General features: G+C 44.9%; 1 pseudogene; it reads left to right on the top strand.

The window, feature by feature from the left end:
* Positions 1-4962: 4962 nt before the first annotated feature.
* LOC109868992 (uncharacterized) lies at positions 4963-11799 on the top strand (annotated as a pseudogene).
* Positions 11800-12540: the final 741 nt, after the last annotated feature.

Genomic DNA, 12540 nt, shown 5'->3' with positions numbered 1-12540 from the left:
TTAATTGGGCCCTAATCTATGGATTTCACATGACTAGGCAGGGGCGCAGCCATGGGTGGGCCTGGGAGGGCATACGCCCACCCACTTAGGAGCCAGGGCCACCCAGTGTAGAGCCAGGCCCTGCCAACCAGAATATTTTTTCCCCCCACAAAAGGGCTTTATTACAGATAAAAATACTCCTCAGTTTCATCAGCTGTCCGGGTGGCTGGTCCCAGACATTCGCGCAGGTGAAGAAGACGGATGTGGAGGTCCTGGGCTGGCGTGGTTACACGTGGTCTGCGGTTGTGAGACCAGTTGGACGTACTGCCAAATTCTCTAAAACGATGTTGGAGGTGGCTTATGGTAGAGAAATTAACATTAGATTACATTATCTGGCAACAGCTCCTACAGTCAGCATGCCAACTGTATGCTCCCTCAAAACATGAGACATATGTGGCGTTGTGTGAAAAACTGAACATTGTGACCTACCGGCGGCTCATATCGATCTTATGTAGCCAAATTATTATAATAATTTTTTTCGTGATATCCATTTGGTAGTTACTAATCGCTGCAACTCCCATACGGACTCAGGAGAGGTGAAGGTTGAGAGTCGTGCGTCCTCCGAAACATGACCCCGCCAAGCCGCACTGCTTCTTGACACAATGCTCGCTTAACCCGGAAGCCAGCCGCACCAATGTGTTGGAGGAAACACTGTACACCTTGGCAACCGTGTCAGCGTGCATGCGCCTGGCCCGCCACAGGAGTCGCTAGAGCATGATGGAACGAGGACATCCCGGCTGGCCAAACCCTCCCCTAACCCCGACAACGCTGGGCCAATTGTGCGCCGCCTTATGGGTCTCCCGGTCACGGCCGGCTGCGGCACAGCCTGGAATCGAACCAGGATCTGTAGTGACACAGCTAGCACTGTGATGCAGTGCCTTAGACTGCTGTGCCACTCGGAGGCGAAATTGTGTTTTTTACATTGGATAAAAGTAGAGACTCATAGCTACAAAATCGTATATCATACACTACAGTTGAGGAACAATGGGAAAGTAGATGAAGATGGACCCACCTTTGATCTGAGAGGCAGCGAGCCGAGTGGATACCACATCTCGAACTTAGTTTTTAAAAAATGTTAATAAAGAGGTGAGCGACACACGCGAAGTCAAGTTTTTAGTCGAGTGTGTATTCCTGTGTGTGGAGGCGTAAACAGGGCAGAGTCAGTGGAGGAAGATCTGCGAGTTTGTCGACTCAAAGACACCTATCATTGGTCGGTTGCGGGCGACCTCCTGACACTGAATTGATCACAGTAGGGATTGGTGTGGTCTGTAGGGGTGTGGGGCCAAGGTGACTGTGGGTTCTGTGTGAAGCACGGTACCTGGTGAAACCCTATTGGAAGATGGACCTCATTCTAAAAAGTGTCTGTGAGACCGTCTAAGTGATCCTCAGAAGTGGTGAATTCCAAATATTTGAAATGTGCTAGCCAGGTATGCCCTGGGTTTGGTAATTTAGCGTTAAATATCTAGCATCTGTGTGAACTGGTTTTGGCCATTTAATGTTAAAACATCCGGAATCTGTGTGAAATAGTTAAGACCATTTATACAAGTATAAGATAGTAAGGTGCACCTGTACTTGTTTTAAACCTGTTCCCCATTTTAGAAGTATTGAAAGATGCAAATGTGTGAGTTGTATTATCCTAAGAACTAAACTTGAGATAGAAATGAGAAAATATTCCTGCAGGTTAAAATATTGTTGAAAAACAACTAATTGATTAGGTATGTTTGCCAATATAGCATTGTGTGACTGTGATATGAGAGTTGTGTGAATATGGAAATTAGTCTTAATCAGAAGTTTGGATAGTAACATATAGAAATATGCTTAATCAGATTATTGAAATTTGGATAATAAGCTTTGAAATAACGTTATCTTGGGGTTCCGTTCCTTCACCGCCCATCATAGAATATCACGGGGTGGTATTGCGAGCAGGATGATATTTTAGAAAGCAGCTGAAGGTCTATAGTTCCTGAGAGGTTTGATTTTTGCTGTGGTTTCTGGGAGGTTAGAGAACCGTTGAGGATCCCATGGTCATTGTCCGGGAAACAAAAGTGATTTTTTTGGTTCTGCTGGTAGTATGTTTGGAGAGCTGCTTTGTAGCTATGGAGTCCTTGAAGAGGCAAATGGAATGGTTCTCGTGAGTACCTAAGAATTTCTTACGTTTTATATGGATTCTGTAAATATATTAAAATAAGATAAATTGCATGTGTGTATAATCAATTAGAGCTTTGATAAAGTAATATTGGGAATATAATTAGATACATCTACGTATTGGTGGTTTAAATTGTATGTAGGTTTTGAGATGGTAGCTTTAATGGATAATTTGATAAAGATTAGGTTTAAGCATTATTAAACTGTCTACAAAGTCTGGGCAATTTTCTTAGAAACCGATTTGAGTGTGTCCACTTTTGGTTAACTTACCCTAACGATGTAACTAAATAACACGTATTGGATTTTCTCCATCTGGGTACTACTACATTTGAAATAAAATTTCCCTTAAGGCCTGAAAATGTTTTTTTTTTTTTTCTTCCCAGTATGAGAGGAGTTGCTGGATTTATTGAATAAACCTTTTTCCATAACGTTGCAGCGAATTAAGATGGAATCTCGACGTAATTTATAATCTCGTACAAAGCCTAGGGTATCCATCAAACTAATTATCATTGTGTGATTAATGTGATGTAGTAAAGTAATTGGAATACGTTACATGAGAAAACATTATCTACTTTTATTAAAAAGCGCACGATATGTATAGTAGTCAATGAATGTCGATTTAACTCTTTGGCTGCTACTCTATTCCTTTGGCATGTGAGAATCTCGCCGGAGAAACGCTTAAGGCTATTTCCTGGGAATTGTGTCGTTATTATGTTATTACAGATGGCCATGCCTTCCACCTGGCTACCCCGACCAGCAGCAGCAACCTGCCCAAGCCCCGCCCCTTCTCCTTCACCCAAATCCAGATAGCTGATGTTCTGAAAGAGCTGCAAAATCTCGACCCCTATAAATCAGCTGAGCTAGACAATCTGGACCCTCTCTTTCTAAAATGATCCACCGCAATTGTTGCAACCCCTATTACTAGCCTGTTCAACCTCTCTTTCGTATCGTCTGAGATCCCTGAAGATTGGAAAGCGGCCGCGGTCATCCCCCTATTCAAGGAGGAGACACTCTAAACCAAAACTGTTACAGACCTATATCCATCCTGCCCTGCCTTTCTAAATTCTTCGAAAGCGAAGTTAACAAACAGATCAACGAACATTTTGAATCCCACCGTACCTTCTCCGCTATGCAATCTGGTTTCAGAGCTGGTCATGGGTGCACCTAATCCACGCTCAAGGTCCTAAACTATATCATAACCTCCGTCGATAAAAGACAGTCTTCATCGACCTGGCCAAGGCTTTCGACTTTGTCAATCACCTCATTCTTATCGGCAGACTCAGTAGCCTTGGTTTCTCAAATGACTGCCTCGCCTTGTTCACCAACTACTTCTCTGATAGAGTTCAGTGTGTCAAATCGGAGGGCCTGTTGTCCGGACCTCTGTTGGTCTCTATGGAGATACCACAGGGTTCAATTCTCGGGCCTGACTCTTTTCTCTGTATTTATTAACAATGTCGCTCTTGCTGCGGTTGATTCTCTGATCCACCTCTACGCAGATGACACCATTCTGTATACATCTGGCCCTTCTCTGGACACTGTGTTAAAACCTCCAAATGAGCTTCAATGCCATACAACACTCCTTCCGTGGCCTCCAACTGCTCTTAAATGCTAGTAAAACTAAATGCATGCTCTTCAACCGATCGCTGCCCGCACCCACCCGCCCGACTAGCATCACTACTCTGGACGGTTCTGATTTAGAATATGTGGACAACTACAAATACCTTGGTGTCTGGTTAGACTGTAAACTGTCCTTCCAGACTCATATTAAGCATCTCCAATCCAAAATTAAATCTAGAATCGGCCTATTTCGCAACAAAGCCTCCTTCACTCATGCTGCCAAACATACCCTCGTAAAGCTGACTATCCTACCGATCCTTGACTTCGGCATTGTCATTTACAAAATAGCCTCCAACACTCTACTCAGCAAATTGGATGTAGTCTATCACAGTGCCATCCGATTTGTCACTAAAGCCCTGTATACTACCCACCACTGCGATCTCTATGCTCTCGTTGGCTGGCCCACACTACATATTCGTCGTCAAACCCACTGGCTCCAAGTCATATATAAGTCTTTGCTAGGTAAAGCCCTGCCTTATCTCAGCTCACTTAACACCCACCCATAGCACGTGCTCCAGCAGGTATATTTCACTGGTCATCACCAAAGCCAATACCCCCTTTGGCCGCCTTTCCTTCCAGTTCTCTGCTGCCAATGACTGGAACGAATTGCAAAATTCACTAAAGCTGGAGACTTATATCTCCCTCACTAATTATAAGCATTAGCTGTCTGAGCAGCTTACCCATCACAGCACCAGTGCACAGCCCATCTGTAAATACCCCACCCATCTAACTCATTCCCATATTGTTATTTTTGTTGTTGTTGCACTTTTGCACCCCAGTATCTCTACTTGCACATCATCATCTGCACATTTATCACTCCAGTGTTAATGCTAAATAGTAATTATTTCGCCACTATGGCCTATTTATTGCCTTTACCTCCCTAATCTTACTACATTTGCACACACTGTATATATATCTTTCTATTGTGTTATTGACTGTAGTATGTTTGTCTATCCCATGTGTAACTCTGTGTTGTTGTTTTTGTCACACTGCTTTGTTTTATCTTGGCCAGGCCGCAGTTGTAAATGAGAACTTGTTCTCAATTGGCCTACCTGGTTAGATAAAGTTGAAATAAACAGTAGGTGGCCGCATGCACTTTAAACGTTTGTTTGTGGACCGCCATGATATCATAGAAGAAGAAGAAGAATGCGAAGGGTTGATTGTCTGGAACGTACCCTTCTGCAAACCCCCTCTTGCCCGGGAAAATCTGCACACACAAAAATGCGCTGGGCTCGAGACAGATATTGAAACGCATGAGTTGTGGAGTCGTTTTCTATAGTCTAGCTACTTTACGTGCACATTCTTGTAACTTAAAGTAGTTTGTTGCGGTTAGAGTTCAGTGTCGATAGAACAGACAGTTATGTGAGGCAAGGCCGCAACAGTTGGGTTTTGGAGGATTGCTGGACACACGGAGAAGCGAGGGGAAATGTCCTGGTGGTCGTGCGGGTAAGCCAATCGGCCATATCATTGCATACAGTTGTGAAATGGAGCCACGCACATCAATTTATTCAAGGAATTGTTAGAGTTGCGTAAATTCAAATCTGGTATCAGGATAAATATAACAATGAGTCACCGATTTTATACTATGTATTTTTTATTAGCTAAGTAATAAATGTCAAATGCAACTTTCGTATATACGGGCTCACTGTAATACCACGCAGGGCAGAACAGGGAACTGACAGGATGTATGAAAACAGTATTCTTTATACTGTGATAGGCCAACAGACGGGTTGGAACTGTCTATCACAGTAGAGACTGGGCGTGGTTTAAACTTGCTCAGCCTATTGCAGGCGCTCAGGCGGGTCCCCGCCTCTTGGCGCTTCTGTTGATAGCTGTAACTTGCTTGTGAAGAACAAATTAAGGTAAAATCCAGGCTCTCACGCTCCATTCCGTTATCTCGCACCTGGCTCCTGTTATCTAACAAAAGACCGCTTGTTCTCGCAACACCCCGCTCTGAATGTGCCCCCCTCCCAACTAATTTGAACAGTTCCTGTCTTCATGCTTCTCTGTATTTTTCCATCATGAGAAAGTCCCATGGCCCTGATACTTTTAACAATGTTTCAAGTCAGCTATGTTGCATAACACATACATACATCCACACAAGCCAACAGCAGATAATATTCAATCATATATATGGTAATGGCTATAATGTAAAATACAGGATCCAACAGAACCTGGCACTGCATTCCAGAAAACATTAAGGCTTTTGTACACTCGTGTTATTTTCAGGGGACTTCGTGTGCATTATGGTTGTGAGCTGGGAGCTAGCTCGGTAACGTTAGCCAGCTAACTGTTCAGTAACAGTGAACTGGTTGTTTAGAAGCCGTTGTTATTGTGGCCAGCAAATCAAATTGTATTTATCACATGCACCGAATACAACTGGTGTAGACAGTGAAATGCTTGCTTACGAACCTTTTCCAACGACGTAGAGTTAAACTAAACTAACACGAGCAATACAATACAAAATAATGGAGCTATACTATATACAGGGATTACCAGATCAATGTGCAGCTGTACATGAGGTAGATCCATTCCGTACAAATGTGCGTAACCGCGACATTCAAACGAGGCTACAAAGAAAACTAATGGGACTGTGTTGACGTCAAAATCTGGGGTGTGAACTAGGTTTCTATTCAAGCGTTGTTCGACATAGTAATGGCTCTATAGTATTGGAGACAAGTTGAAAAAACTGACCCTCCATCTTGACATGTCATGTCGTAACGTACAGCACGCATAAAGCTACTATTTATGTCTCTTAATCTCTCCACCAGGTGTAGCACTTCTCTCATCGTTTAAAAACAAGAAATGGACAGTGACGGGGGTAAGGGGGGATACCTAGTCATTTTTTCATCTTCATTGCATGCGATCATCATTCTCAAAGCTTCTGAAGATCACTTTAGCACCGCCCTAAAAACCCGATTTAAATTCGACACAAACCTTCAAATAGGTATGTAATGTAATGACATGTTATATAAACACTTTATAGTGTTTTATTTACATTTTAGTGGTGATAAGTTGGACAGATCAAGTGGGAAAAAAGCAAATTTCCCACACGGCATCTGTCCTTCTCACTATCACGCATTAGTTTAGCTTCCCCACCCGCCATCTTTAAAAATACCCAATGGGGCTCATTGCCTGCTTGAATCATGCAGAAACGGGCAGCGTGGGGGTCATGTAATTGATTTTGTTGGAAAGGGGAGAAATTGTGCTTTACAATGGTATTGACATTACAGTTGATCTGGAAGTATTACATTTTTGGGGCGCTAAAATGAGGTCAATTGTATGGACCAAGGCGATATACGAGTTTACGTGAGTTTACGTTAAGTGAAGGTAGGGTAAAGTGACTAGGCGTCCGCATTGCTAGATAAGAATATGAGTCAAATAAAGAGTAGAGTAGCAGCCGCCTAGTAGTTGTTTGCTAGATGGCCAAATCAGCTAACGTTACCGGCTTCTTCTTCACCACCAGTTGCAGTCAATTGGACATTTTCTGTCATGTTTGCAACAATTTACTAACAACAGTTCCACTTAGTTAGCATTGTGCATGTGTCATTGATTGGTGAAGACATTACTTTTAACTGATACCCCTAAATTGAAGATTGGCTTTATCGTTAGTGGCAATAGTTAACTACATTGTTTGCAAGACTGATACAGTAGGTGGGCTTCAAATCAAAGCAAATTTGATTTAGTCACATGCGCCGAATACAACAGGTGTGGTAGACCTTACCGTTAAATGCTTACTTTACAAGGCCTTAACCAACAATGCGTTTCAAGAAATGGACATTGTCTGTGAACACTAACGAAACTTATTACACAGTTTGTGTGTTACAAAATTACAATACGAAGCTAGATGTCTCACTTAAACATCAAATTAGATTGAATCCAGGTGTGCTAAGGTTTTATGCCTTCATCTGGTCTCATCTTTTTATACTTGTTTATTTGCAGCATGCAGAGTGACGATGGAGACAGAATGCTGTGTGTTGACACAGACTCTGATGTGGCAGAACAGCGGGAGAGTTGTAAAGTTAAAGTGAAGTGGACTCATGAGGAGGTGAGCGACTGATCTAGACTTAACTTGAGGCCTTGTCCCATAACTCTAAAATGGCAATGGCCTCCTATACTTGTTTATATAGTCCTCTGTAACCTAAACACTAACCAGAGGCTCTCAGCCCTGACTAATGTAAAAGTGCTATAAAGAACGAGGAGAATAGTTCCAGCTGCTCTGTAGTTAGCAGGTGCAGTAGTATGTTCTTTCTCTTGTACCTGTAGGATGATAATCTAAAGATCAACTGTGCACAACTTTGGAAAAAGTGACTGGAAAACTATCGTCAGCTTCCTACCAGTGAGTATTTGGGACAGATATAGCACAGGCTTAATTGTAGAATATAATTTTAGTCCTATTCTTTTCCTGTTAGGATTGATACTATGAATAAGAGCATATCTGTGTAAAACCTTACAAAAGTTGCTTTCCTCTAGGGACGCACAGAGTACCAATGTATGCACCGCTATATGAAGGCTCTGGATCCAGATATAATCAAAGGTTCTTGGACAAAGGAGGAGGATGACAAGGTGAGCATCAACAAGCCAATGTCATTATACAGATAGTTTGCTGTCCTTAAAGAGGAAAATTATTTCCACAGCCCATTATTTATCCTTCCCCTTCTTACATCATTGTCTCTCTGTAGGTCATTGAGCTGGTGAGTAAATATGGGACCAAGCAGTGGGCGATGGTGGCCAAGCACCTGAAGGGCCGCCTGGGGAAGCAGTGCAGGGAGTGCTGGCACAACCACCTCAACCCGGACGTGAAGAAGTCCTCATGGACCCCAGAGGAGGACCTGATCATCTACAAAGAACTGCTGGGCTGAGATTGCCAAACTGCTACCTGGAAGGTCATTTGCCACAGCAGGGTCCAGCATGAACTTTTATTCTCACTGGCCTGTCAGTTGACCCAAAATCTTCTGTCCCAAACTATATTTCTACTGTCCTGGACCTGGGGTAGTTTAAGTTGCATTTGGGCCATGCGGGGCCCATAGGTTAGCGTGTCTATTAGGTTAGCGTGTCTATTATTAAACTACGAATAGGCAACCGTTTTAATATGGTATGTATTAAAAGCTGCGTAATATAAATGAATAACAGTTAATAATTTTAGCTAAGTCTAATATTTAACTAGTTATGCTGTGCTCTGATTTTCAAGAAGTTGTTGTGACTCTTGGTGGTGCTTAAATGAACAGCCAATCATATTGCTGAAATAGACAGACTTTTATGCATGTGCTTTCGACAATGTGGTGTTGAATCTGATACTGCCCCAGTAGTTTCCAATGGAAGATCGCAGCAGTGCACAGAAATCTCAAACTGAACAGCCAAAATGCGCTGAAAATGGTGATGGAGCAAGTGGCTGTCGTGATCAACTGGTCCAGAACTGGTCCAGACGTTTTTACTGGCATGTGGGTCATGGTTAATCATCACAATATCAAACCCTGCCACATGCAATGAAATGGGTCACATTCACATCCTATGTTGACCTAGCAGAATTTGTACATTTCTACCTTTGACAGGACTGACAATGCCGTGAAAAACCACTGGAACTCAACCATCAAACGTAATGTAGAGATGGGAGCATATGTTATGGACAATGACGGGAGCCCACTACTACCCACTACTCTGGAGCAGGGCGAGGTCAGCCCTGTGAATTCTTCACATACTAACAAGCACCATGGTTCAACTAACCCATCACCCATTACTTTGGAGCAGGGAGAGGTTAGTCATTTGTGTTTCTCACATAAAAAATAAAAAAAACAGGTGCCTGTATATGCTTTTAGTGTACACAAGGTAAAGTGTCGCGTTTTGAATATAGTGGATGTTTGATAAACTAGGTTATTTTTGCTTGCAGGTGGATTTCCGTTGTGATGTTGTTTTAGACTCGGAGCCTGAACCTCCAGAGGTGGTAAGAATGCCATGTCCTTGACTGTTACTTTGTTTGCAAAACCTCACCAACACCCCCTATTTGCCCTCTGAACCGCCTCAATTCATCAGTGCAAGGACTCTCTATAAGGTGTGGAAAGCGTTCCACAGGGAGGCTGGCCCATGTTGACTCCAATTTCTTCACAGTATAATCTTGAAACATTCAAACCGCTTTGCCCATTTTCTTTGTTCTCTGTAGATGAGGCAATATAGAGAGGCTATGGCCCTCACTCAAAAAATTAGGCCAAAAAAGGACTCTCACCCAGCCAGGCCAAAGATGGTGGTGTCTCCACCTGTCTCAGCCAAGAGGGACTCCAACAGCCCCTGCTCTAGCGGTGTCCCCACAACCCACCAGTCGCGTCAGAAGAGCATCACAGAAGCCGTACTGCGGATGATATCGGAGGACATGCTTCCCCTCAGCTTCGTCGAGGGCTCAGGCTTCAGGAGGTTCATGTCTGTAATCGGCCCCCAGTATCAGAGGCTGTCCCAGCGTGCCGTCGGCCTCCGGCTGTACGATGATGTGGAGAAGGCCATCAAGCCCCATCTGATCCACAACCTGAAGACCTGCCTGGCGGCCAGCTCAGGCAATGCTGTGATCCATGCCACCCTGGACCTCTGGGCCAACCCCTATGCCGACCCCATTGTCGCCGTGCAGCTGCACTTCTTGGATGACGACTGGCACATCCACCGGCCCACCGTGGCCTTCCGCCACATCGGCCACAAGAACTTGAACGTGGCCGTGGCTCGGGAGCTGGAGGCCGTTCTGCTGAGCTACGGCCTGTTCCCCAACAACCTGGGTTACATCATCACCAACGAGACCAAGCACACCATCGCTGCCTATGACCTCTTCTGCGACTATAGGATCTTGTGCTCGTCTCAGCGAGGCGACCCAAACAAGAAGGAGATGCTGGCCTTCCTGGGCGACCAGATGCCCACAGAGGACTTCTCAGAGATCCAGTTTGGCACCCGTGTGGGCTGCATTGCCAACATGCTGCAGCTGGTGATCAAGGAGGCTCTGAAGAACTCTCGTGTTGTGGAGAACCTGCTGTCACAGGTACACAACGTGGTGGCCTTCTTCCACCGCAGCGCCTACTGGAACGAGGTATTGCTGAAGGAGTGTGGCATGTCATTGACCCCCTCACCCGACAGTGGTCACTGGAATTCCACCTTTGTGTCGATGCGGCGGATGGTGCTGGAGGCGGTGTGGGGCTCGGTCATGACCCTGCTTTCTCAGGCCCGCATTGAAGCCAAGGACTCGTCCAGCTCCCCGCCCATGGTGAGGGCCAAGCGAGAGCAGGTGGTGGACATCATCGGCCTGCTGGAGCCCTTCGAGGAGGCCATCCAGGTGCTGCAGAGTGACCCTGTCACCTTCCCCCTCATCATCCCCTCTCTGATCGGCCTGGACAGGACCTTGGAGACCCTCCCCACCAACTACAGCCACTTCTCCAAGGGGCTCCGATCTGGCCTGCACACACACTTCCAGCCCCTCATCCTGCAGAGGGACCTGATCCTTGTCACGGTGCTGGACCCCCGCATTAAGGGGACACCTCCACACTGGCCGCCCCCTCCAAGTTCCAGGTCCGAACACTGGTTGAGGCGTCGGTCACCGACATGGATTCCTGGAACCCATTGGTGAAGCAGAAAGAGAGTGAAGACAGCCATGAGGCCTCCAGCTCTAACAGTTGCAGCGTCAAACTCAAGCGCAAGTCCATCTTCGGTTTCCTCCAGCCTGCGGCCAAGACCATGAAGCTGTCTGAGCTGGACCAGTACTTATCAGAGCCTGTGCTGCATGGGGACTGCTCCACCCAGGTTTTCTGGAGAGATGCCTCACGGTTTCCCCAGCTCCAGAGGACAGCCAGGAGGCTGCTGGCTGTGCCAGCCACATCAGGGGGCTTTGACCGGCTTTTCCCCATGGCGTCCTGCATTGTCAGGGCCAAGAGGAGCCGGCTGCCCCCTCACACCACCGAGAGGCTGCTGCTCTACAGGGAGTCACTGAAGGGTAAAGACGGGAAGACATCCAATTCCAATGGCTTCACTTAACAGTCATAGACATGCTGAACAAATCAAAGTTTATATGTCACGTGCGCTGAATACAACAGGTGTCGACAGTGAAATGCTTACTTACAGGCTCTAACCAATAGTGCAAAAAAGGTATTAGGTGAACAACAGTGCCTTTTACTTCTCATTATCAGTCCTGTTTGTGCAGGGTCTCTTACCGTAATGTTTTTTATATGTAACCTTTACTTAACTCTGCAAGTCAGGTACATTTATTTATTTTACAAACATGGCCTACTTGTTTTTTTTAAACCTTTTTATTTAACTTGGCAAGTCAGTTAAGAACACATTCTTATTTACAATGACAGCCTAGGAACAGTGGGTTAACTGCCTTGTTCAGGGGCAAAACGACAGATTTCTTTTACCTTGTCAGCTCGGGGATTCAATCTAGCAACCTTTCGGTTACAGGGCCAACGCTCTAACCACTAGGCTACCTGCTGCCCCGTTAGGCGATTGTCGTCCAAGTTGACATGATTGAACAATGAGCCGGAACAGAAACCTGCACACCAAGGGTTGAGCTTTCAGGGCTGAGTCATGTCATGAAATGTAATACAACAGAAATAATACTTCTAATTCTTGAATAATATGTTATTTTTGTAATTAAGAAGTTAATTAATATTGGTTATCATGGAACATTTTGGAAAGAACAGTTTGGTACACCTTGTAATGGACAATATGGCAAGATGGACAAATATCTTTTGAGTGTATTATGGCAACTATTCTTAA

The sequence above is a fragment of the Oncorhynchus kisutch genome, linkage group LG24 (assembly GCF_002021735.2).
Source record: "Oncorhynchus kisutch isolate 150728-3 linkage group LG24, Okis_V2, whole genome shotgun sequence".
NCBI classification, from domain to species: Eukaryota; Metazoa; Chordata; class Actinopteri; order Salmoniformes; family Salmonidae; genus Oncorhynchus; species Oncorhynchus kisutch.
Note: the sequence above shows the minus strand (reverse complement) of the source record. Positions and strands in the feature narration are given on the sequence as shown.